We start from the raw sequence: 9,952 nt of genomic DNA on the forward strand, positions 1-9,952 counted from the left end.
AGTACTCTTGCTTTCTGCGCCCACTACTACTTTAAGTCACTGTAACAGTCTGACTCAGCAACTTTATTGCCCTCTTTACAGGATGAAGACATCCACAGCGGTGTTTTTCTTACTGACCACCTTCTTGTTTCTAGGAATGATTTACAGGAAACCCTTAAGGATAATGTTGACTCTTATGGGAAAGATAAACAGAAACATTACCGAGCTGGATATATGTAGTAACTTCCATGGTAAACATAAATTTAAGTTTCTTACTTACCTGAATAAGATCTACCCAACAACCTAAAATAACTGATCTAACAGGAACTTGTAAATGAGCCAAAGATCAAATAGCCAATATTTACACTGACAGTTGCTATACCTTTGGTGTAGCTCACGAATTTGGAATGTTGTGGAAGCAGCAAGCCTTAACTTCCTCAGGGCAGCCCATTAGAACAGAAAGCAGGTTGCAGAATTTAAAGTAGGCATCATACTGTTACCAGAGAGTGGGCCCTCCTCGGAGTGGTGTTCAGGTTCTTGGTGTCTTGAGCAAAGAATTGAACGAGACACAGAAATAAAGTGGTGAAAGAGTAGTTTATTAGAAAAGACAGTACACTCCAAAGAAACAGGAGCAGACCTGAGCAGTAGAGATTGGCTCAAAGGATCATTATTAAAAGAAAAAGTACACTCCGAAGGGTTTGCAGCAGGCCCCGAGAAAAGGCAAGGTTCGAGAGGCCTGACTGGTGAGGACTTGGAGTTTTTATCCCTTTTTTGCTCTAGAATGGGCTGTTTCTTTTCAGGCAGGGGACCACTTGATTGACACTTGGATTGACAAGGGGCTATTACCTCATCTTTTTAGACTGCGCATACTCCTTCCCAGAATTCAGTCTGTTCTAATGATATTAATGACCTTCCAGGCATATGTATGATATTATAATGCTGGTATAATGAGGCCCAGGTGAAATGAAGGTCGTTGTGGCCTTTATTGAGCAGATGTGAGTGACCGGTTTAGTCTCGCTGGGTATTTTGTACTCATTTGTTTCCTCATAGGGGTAGATAATTACAGTGAAAAGTGGAAGTTTTGGACAGAGAGGGGAGGTTTTTTGGGCGGTCGCATTCTGTGGGTTGGGTTGAATGTGCAAGAATGCAGAGACACAATGCCTGCTTTGTTTTCCCCTTGAGAGATGTGATCCCCAGAAAATCTCTATGGGAAGTTGAGGGACAGGAGGTCTTTTCTTCTGTATCTGCTTCCTGCTGGGCAGGGGCGTAGAGCTGTCCCTACCTATTGGGGGATTCACAGAACTCTCTCCCTATCTGATCTCAGATGAGAGAAAGGGGTCTTGAGATCTGCCTGGAAGACCGTGTTGGCTTCTTTGGTTGGGACTGGTAATCTTGCTGGGGTATCCGCTGTATCTCCAAGGCCCCAGAATGAGGAAAAATAGATTTTGGTTAAACAGAGTTAAAAGTGTTGGCCCAAGAAGCAAGACCCAAAGCCATCCATGCAAGGTGGCTGTGTGATAGAAATTCTGTTTAGCTTTGTGGAGGCTGTGGTCTTCTTTGGTTAATCCGGTCATTCAGGTGGCCGTGTTCACCCAGGAGCTGGGCCTGGAATGGCCTGGAGCAAGGGAAGGGGAATTCCTATGATTCAGGCTAGGAACAATAGTCTGTTTAAGATTAAAAAGGTAATTTGAAAGCTAATTAAGATCAGGAACTAGGGAGCTAAGAAACTCCTTTGGCCCGTTTCAATATAGCAACCGAAACAATTGGCAATTATCAAAATTCCAGAACACTCTAAGGCTGCCACCATGGAAGCAAAAGAAAATAATTTAGTTGATATGCAGCTAGACCAGCAACAATAAACAGCCAAATTATCCAGACTTGAGAATGTTTCTTCTCCCTATTAAATCAATAAAAGTCTCTTTTACAGTTCCAATGGACAGCTGCAGAAGAAGAAAATAAAATATGGCAACAAAAAGGGGAAAACTTTGACCTAAGCAGATATAGCTTAGCATAGACATGAGCTGACGCATTGGGGTCTTAAAAAGATGGTTTCATGGAGTAAAGAATATTATTGAAAACCTTCTACTGTAGCTCATAAGGTGTATAGCAAACGTTCTATCTGTCCAAATGTAACCCTGGAAAATCACTCCATGGGTCCCAAGGACATTTCCCTTTTCCTTTAGGTCCATTTGAGGTATGGTAATTGGATTTTATCCAAATGCCACCATCTCAAGAATACAAATATGTATTAGTCATGGTTTATATGTTGTTTCACTGGGTTGAGACATTTCCTTGCTGGAAAGCAACAGCCTTACTGGTAGGTAAATTATTTATAATAATAATAATCCCCAACTGGAGAATTCCCTATGAGTTACATAGTAATTGAGAGACTCATTTCACTAGGCCAATAATATAATCTATTTGTAATATTTGGCTTATTTTACCGCATTTTCATTGTGCTTATCCCCCAGTCCTCTGGATTGGTAGAGTGTACAAATAGTAAATTAAAACTCAACTAGGGAAATTTTCAGAAGCTTTTTTATTTATTTATTTATTTTTTTTTAGATTTTATTGGGGAAGGGGAACAGGACTTTATTGGGGAACAGTGTGTACTTCCAGGCCTTTTTTCCAAGTTAAGTTGTTGTCCTTTCAGTCTTAGTTGTGGAGGTTGCAGCTCAGCTCCAGGTCCAGTTGCCGTTTTCTAGTTCCCGTTTTCTAGTTGCAGGGGCACAGCCCACTATCCCTTGCGGGAATCGAACCGACAACCTTGTGATTGAGAGCCCGTGCTCCAACCAACAACTGAGCCATCCGGGAGCTCAGCAGCAGCTCAGCTCAAGGTGCCGTGTGCAATCTTAGTTGCAGGGGGCACTGCCCACCATCCCTTGTGGGACTCGAGGAATTGAACTGGCAACCTTGCGATTGAGAGCCCATTGGTCCATGTGGGAATTGAACCGGCAGCCTTCTGAGTTAGGAGCACGGAGCTCTAACTGCCTGCACCACTGGGCCGGTCCCAAATTTTCAGAAGCTTTTAATCTCCCTTGGCCAAAACCCCTCCTTATAGTGCTTTTCAACCTGAGATACACTTTCGGTAAACACAGGCTTTCTCCTCATTAGTCATTGTTCACATTATGCGAAGGGACATGTGAACCAACTTTACTAAAAGGGGGAATTCTACATTATTATCAAGGACATCAATTATCTGAAAGAAATAAATAAATTAGTAACTGATTCACTTCAGTGTGCTCCAAGACGACGAAGACTTCAAGGAACACAACTCACAACCAGGAAATTTTGCCGATTGGAGAAGACATCAATTAAAGACTCTCCAACCTTGTCAGAAGGGACTTATCAGTGGATATCAAGGACAAGAAGCCACTGACATCAGGGTTAGACAGCTACCCCAAGATATCGAGAAGGCCTATGTATCTACATAATTGACATTGAACTTAAAATAACCATTTGTTTACTCATCTTTGCCTGTCTTCTAATAATATTAGTAATGAAGATAGTTATACTTGTTATTTAGGCTTTTCTCAAAACTTGTACTTATATAGCCCAACTGTTAATAATTGCTGAAGGTATGTAAAATAACTTTTATATTATCAATAATATTATTTTTATGGTTTTGAAATTTAGAAGGAATGTTATTATAGAAGGAAGGGATGTGTATGTATTTTTGAGAGAAGTTAAAAGGAAGTAGTATGTCCTAGTAAGTTGATTATTTCTGAATGAGAAAAAGGACACAAACTGAGGACAAGTGAGGTTGTAGGTTAGTGGAAAAGAAATATTGAGAAAGGAATTTTATATTAGATCCCACTTATGCTTACCCCCTAACTCAACATAGACTACTAATTCTATTAATTCAGATAGAAGCTGAAGTGGATGTGTGTATATATATATATATATATATATATATATTTTTTTTTTTTTTTTAAATGGCCCTCTATAATGGCTGCTGAGGCACAGAAAATTTATTTATGAAATTTAGTGTCTTCCTGGCCTCTAGAAAATTTTAAGTAGTAATTGTAATTTACACCATTATGTTCTTACAGCCCTGGCCCCTATTAAACCTTAAAATTATAGTTCCCAGTTATACAACTAGCAGAAATCAGATTAATGAATGACATTTGATTGCTTCCAATGTAAAGTAGACAGGCCATATTAAATCCAAAAGGTAAATGGTTATGTCTCCGATCAAACTGGAATTCTGAATTTACCCAATCCTGGTGTATCATATCCACTTCAACAAACAACAATATATGGTATATGGGAAGGGGACTTTTTTTGTTGGGAAGGGTTAAAAATTCTTCTGTCATGCTGATTTCTATTGTAATGACACCAGGTTTATAGTAAATGCTATGGGAATATAGTATAATACTAAAATCATAGGCAAATTAACTTTGCCTGAGGTTAATAAAACCCATGATAATAGTGACAGTGAAAATCCAATGTATGGGGAAATTGAACTTAATCCTCTCCTTGAAGTCCTTTCTATGGAAATTAGTTGGCCAAAAGAAAAAGTTGGCAAAAAAACAAGGAATATAGTCAATAATATTATAATTACTGTGTATGGTGTCAGATGGGTACTAGACTTATGGGGGTGATCACTTCATAAGTTACATAAATGTCTAATCACTACACTGTACACCTAAAACTAAAATAATATTGTTTGTCAACTGTAATTGAAAAATTAAAAAAAAAAGGAAAGGAAAAAACAGAAATCACATCTTGGGCCGGCCCGGTGGTTCAGGTGGTTAGAGCTCCATGCTCCTAACTCCGAAGGCTGCCGGTTCGATTCCCACATGGGCCAGTGGGCTCTCAACCACAAGGTTGCCAGTTCAATTCCTCCCGCAAGGGATGGTGGGCCCCACCCCCTGCAACTAAGATTGAACACGGCACCTTGAGCTGAGCTGCCGCTGAGCTCCCAGATGGCTCAGTTGGTTGGAGGGCGTCCTCTCAACCACAAGGTTGCCGGTGGGCTGTGCCCCCTGCAATTAGAAAACAGCAACTGTACCTGGAGCTGAGCTGCGCCCTCCACAACTAAGATTGACAGGACAACAACTTGACTTGGAAAAAAGTCCTGGAAGTACACAGTTCCCCAATAAAGTCCTGTTCCCCTTCCCCAATAAAATCTTTAAAAAAAAAAAATCACATCTCATTTTTTTCTCTGCTTAAACATATTCTGAGAGTTTCTCATTGCACCTGGAATAAAATTCAAGTCACTAGAAGACTTGGTCTCCGTGTAAACTGGCTTCCTGTCTATGTCTCGGACCTTACGTGCCATTACTATTCACTTTGATTACTATGTTCCTGTCACGCTGATCTTCCTTGTTGCTGAAACCCAAGCACACGCCCATACCTTACAGCGTTTGCACTTGATGTTCATCTGCTTGGTACATTCTCTTCCCAGATCTTCACAAAGATAGATTCCTTCTCATTCTTGTATCTCAGCTCAGATATCACCTTTTCAGAAAAGTATTCACTCACCATTCAACCTAAAGTAGCCGCCCACTGACTGTCTCTCTTTTACATCTTTTTGGCACTTACCACTCACCACAGGCATTAGTAAGACAGGGGGTTGTAATGGTGGCACTAAATCTTCTATTTTGAGATTTGGAACTCTGGTATAATTCAATTTAAAAAGTGTAATTTAGCTTGGGACTTTTAAAAAGTTCTTTTTCTTTTCTTTGCCTCCCTACCCTCAATGATTCTGTTTACTATACATTTACTATGCATACCAGTTTCAATGGTTCTGTTTACTTTGGCTCTTGCAGGGAGAGGTTTATTGTCAGTATGGGATCCACTCCTGGCTGCAATTTAAATCTACATAACATATGCAAAGGTTGTGATAACCAGTTTAACCACACCTTCCCCTACCCCAACTGACAAAGCCGAACTCAATAGAAAATTCCCCCACTGGCCGAAGCAATTTACATCCTGGTTAGAAAATATAAGACTGGGTGGCCGGTTGGCTCAGTTGGTTAGAACGCAGTGCCCCTAACACCTTCTAGTTCGATTCCCATATGGGCCAGTGAGCTGTGCCCTCCACAACTAGATAGAAAACAATGACTTGCCTTGGAGCTGATGGGTCCTGGAAAAACACACTGTTCTCCAATATTCCCTTTTAAAATTTAAAAAAAAAAAAAAGTCAGACTAAACAAAGACTCAAGGCAGTAGTTTCCAGCAAACTGCCCAGAGACCCTCCTCTTACTTTAATAAATCTTTCTTTTGTATTTCTACCTGTGTCGTGAATTCACAACCCGCGAGTGAGCAACCACAACAGGCACACCTCCTTTTATTGAGTTTAATTTTATTGTGCTTCACAGATGTTGCATTTTTTACAAATGGAAGGTGAAACCCTCCACCAGCAACTTACTTTACTGAGGTGTTCTGGAAATGAACCTGCAATATGCCTATGTTTGAAATTTGTATTTATTTTTTCAAGTTGTTGTCAATTTCACCATCTACCAACTAAAATGTGAGCTCCAACAGAACAAACACTTTGTTTCTTTCCTCTATTCCCAGAGCCCAGAACAGTTTTGGGCACATAACAGCCTATTCAAATATTTGCTGAATAAAGAAGTTAGAAGTGTTAAAAGGACTCAGGTAATAACACACTGGATTCTCTCAGATTTAGAGTTCAATCTCTTTTAAAAGATTTAATTTAAATAATAATAACATTCAGATATGTAAAGCCCTGCTGCATCAAGAACTAGAAGTCACTTTTCCAGGTTGCTCTTTGTTTTGTGCACGTGGACAAGCCATCTATGACACATGGATTGTTTTCTCCTTTTTTTTTTTTTAATTTGTTTTGGGGAATATTGGGGAACAGTGTGTTTCTCCAGGGTCCATCAGTCATTGTCCTTCAATCTAGTTGTGGAGGGCGCAGCTCAGCTCCAAGTCCAGTCGCCGTTTTCAATCTTAGTTGCAGGGGACGCAGCCACCATCCCATGCGGTAATTGAACCGGCAACCTTGTTAAGAGCTTGCACTCTAACCAACTGAGCCATCCGGCTGCCCCGGTTTGTTTTCTTCTTGGTAGCCTACTGAATTGTTTTCAAATGCTTTTAGGAGTGTTTTCTGATGCCCAACTGGTATTTCTTGAAACAAGATTTTTTTTACCTTGTTTGGTCTTGTTGAAGGAACTCATATAGAATCTGGAGGCTAGAAATAAATGATAAACATTAATTCAAGGCTCTTAGAGTTTGCAAACAGGAACACAGCTAGGCAAAAACCCAGAAGTGTTCTAAAAAACAAAGAAAAGGTAAGAGTTCTTATAGTGAAAAGTACATTCTTGAGAATTATAGGTTGTTCTGGGATTGGTCCAGGAGGGTCATCAGTCAGATGTCAGGTGGTCTGGTTACATGTGTCCCTCAGGTCATAATAAGGGGGTTATCTGGAGGTCTGGTCTATGTCCAGATGTGTATCCAGGCATTGATGCAGGACTGGAAAGTTCAAAAAACTTAAGTTCCCAGGGTAGTTAGAATAAGAATAGAATCATTTCCTTAGGCCTCAGCCTACTTGATTTTAGTAATTTAGGAGATTGATTATAGTGACTCCTTTTTATTTCTTCACTCTATTCCTCAGTCTGGACACAAGTCAGCAGTCTTTTCATAAAAACTTTCATTTATTTTAAAGTATTAAAATAATTTTGAGAGTCGATACAAGAAACAATTTTATTTTCAAGAAGCTTGGTTTTCCTTTCCAGTTAGTTCCAGAAAAGTTCTGTTATTTGAGATAAGATGTTAGAAAGAATTAAGTACATTTCTGAAAGCATAACAAACCATCTTTAGGAAGCAGGAATGCTGAACCGTAAATGTAAATGAAATGACCAATATCTGTGTTAACGTTTTTATCCTAATTTTTAAAAAATCTATTGTGCTTTATGGAAATGTTAGTATTTCCTTGTGTAAAACCTTCTGGTAATGTTAGCTTCTCATTCTCTATTTTTTTTCCAATTTAGAATATAATCACTATTGAGGTGTTTAACTAACAGATTACATTTAAAACTGTACATTTAATTCTCTATCACTAAACCACTAGTATTATAAAAAAGAATATGCTGCAACGTTAAATTTATCAACCTTAATTCTTAAAGGCCTTAGTGCCGTCCAATAAGATAGCCACCAGCTACAAGTGGCTACTGAGCACTTAAAGTGCGGTTAATCCAAATTGAAATGTACTATAAAATACACACTGGCTTCTTAAGATTATAAAAAAAGACCAACGATTTTTTTTTTCTTTTTTTCCCAAGTTGTTGTCCTTTCAATCTTAGTTGTGGAGGGCACAGCTCAGCTCCAGGTCCAGTTGCCCATTGTTAGTTGCAGGGGGTGCAGCCCACCATCCCTTGGGGGAGTCGAACCGGACAACCTTGTGGTTGAGAGGAGAGGGTCTAACCAACTGAGCCATCTGGGAGCTCAGTGGCAGCTCAGCTCAAGGTGCCATGTTCAATCTTAGTTGCAGGGGGCAGAGCCCACCATCCCTTGTGGGACTCGAGGAATTGAACTGGCAATCTTGTGGTTGAGAGCCCACTGGCCCATGTGGGAATCGAACCAGCAGCTTTCGGAGTTAGGAGCACAGGGCTCCAATAGCCTGAGCCACTGGGCCAGCCTGTGGATCAATGATTTTTTAATACAGGAATGTGAAATCTATAATTTTTATGTTGATTACATGAAGAAATTATGTCTGGATATATTGAATTAAATCAATGTTATTAAAATTAGTTTCACCCATTTCTTTTTACTTTTGTAATATGTAGGGTTGCCAGATAAAATACAGGATGCCCAGTTCCATTTGAATTTCATGTCTTTGCATATATTTTTTAAAACTTTTATTTAAGTGTGTTTTTTCTAGGACCCATCAACTCCAAGTCAAGCAGTTGTTTCAATCTAGTTGTGCAGGGCGCAGCTCACAGTGGCCCATGTGGGGATCAAACCCACAACCTTGTTGTAAAGAGCACCGAGCTCTAACCAACTGAGCTAACCTGCAGCCCCCTGCAAATATTTTTTTAACACTACAAAATTATTTGTTATCTGAAATTCAAATTTTAACTGGGTGTCCTATATTTTTATTGGCTACATCTGGTAACTTTATTAATATGGCTACTAGAAAATTTTAAATTACAAATTAGCTACTTACTGTATTGGACAGTGAAGCTTTAGAATTACCTTTTTTTTTTTTTTTCACTTTTTTAAAAATTGGCGGTCAACTGTGAGTTAACTCCTGTGCAGAAATAACTAATCTCAGGAGAATATTTAATCCTAGGCTGGGATCGTCAATAATCTTGAAGTTAAATTTTTACATTTGTTCAAGTCGTTAAAGGACAACAAAAGGGCTTATTACAGACCAAATATGGAAAGGGCACTTGTATTAGAATTAAAAGTCATTGCTCCCAACCTCTCCGTTGGGTAGCTAACAGTTCAGGTTTCAAAACAATCCGTCACTCTTACCAGGATGCGCGATGCCAAGGGCAGCTAACTAGCAGTGAGACCCTGAGCCAGTTGCAGTCCCCCTCTAGGCCTCAGCAAACAGTTGTGAGATGGGGGCAGTATTTTTAATACTGTAGTTGAGCCTCGCTGCCCGATCGCCAACGCGTCCCTTCCCCGGGCTCCGGGCTGGGTCAGCTTGGCTCAGACACCGAGGTTACGAGTCCCGCCGACTTCAGAAAGGCAGCCAGGGCTACTCTGGTTGGAGCCTCGGGACTGAGTCCCAGGTGCTCGCAGAGGCCGGGGCGGCGCACCCGCCGTCACGCGCGGCCCCAGCTCCGCCCCTGTTGGCGCCGCTCTGCGGGCGGCGGGGCGGGCCTTGCGGTCCAACCCCAGAACCCTCCTCGGCCTCGCGCCCTATGTAAGGCCGGTGGCTGCGGCGGGGCCGCTGTAGCGGCGGCAGCTGCCGGGCCTGCTCAGTCGGCGGACAACCCCGAGTCCGTCCCTCGCTCGGTCCCGCGGCTGGGGCCCGCTGCGCACGCGCACACGC

General features: G+C 41.0%; 1 long non-coding RNA gene across 1 annotated transcript; it reads right to left on the reverse strand.

Moving 5' to 3' along the window:
• Positions 1 to 1,276: 1,276 nt before the first annotated feature.
• On the reverse strand, positions 1,277 to 9,908 carry LOC117016519 (uncharacterized). The gene is made up of 3 exons (XR_004421920.1): positions 9,427 to 9,908; positions 7,100 to 7,141; positions 1,277 to 1,594 (listed from the first exon to the last, which is right to left on the reverse strand). It is a non-coding gene; the product is annotated as an uncharacterized LOC117016519 (long non-coding RNA).
• Positions 9,909 to 9,952: the final 44 nt, after the last annotated feature.

The sequence above is a fragment of the Rhinolophus ferrumequinum genome, chromosome 24 (genome assembly GCF_004115265.2).
Source record: "Rhinolophus ferrumequinum isolate MPI-CBG mRhiFer1 chromosome 24, mRhiFer1_v1.p, whole genome shotgun sequence".
NCBI classification, from domain to species: domain Eukaryota; kingdom Metazoa; phylum Chordata; class Mammalia; order Chiroptera; family Rhinolophidae; genus Rhinolophus; species Rhinolophus ferrumequinum.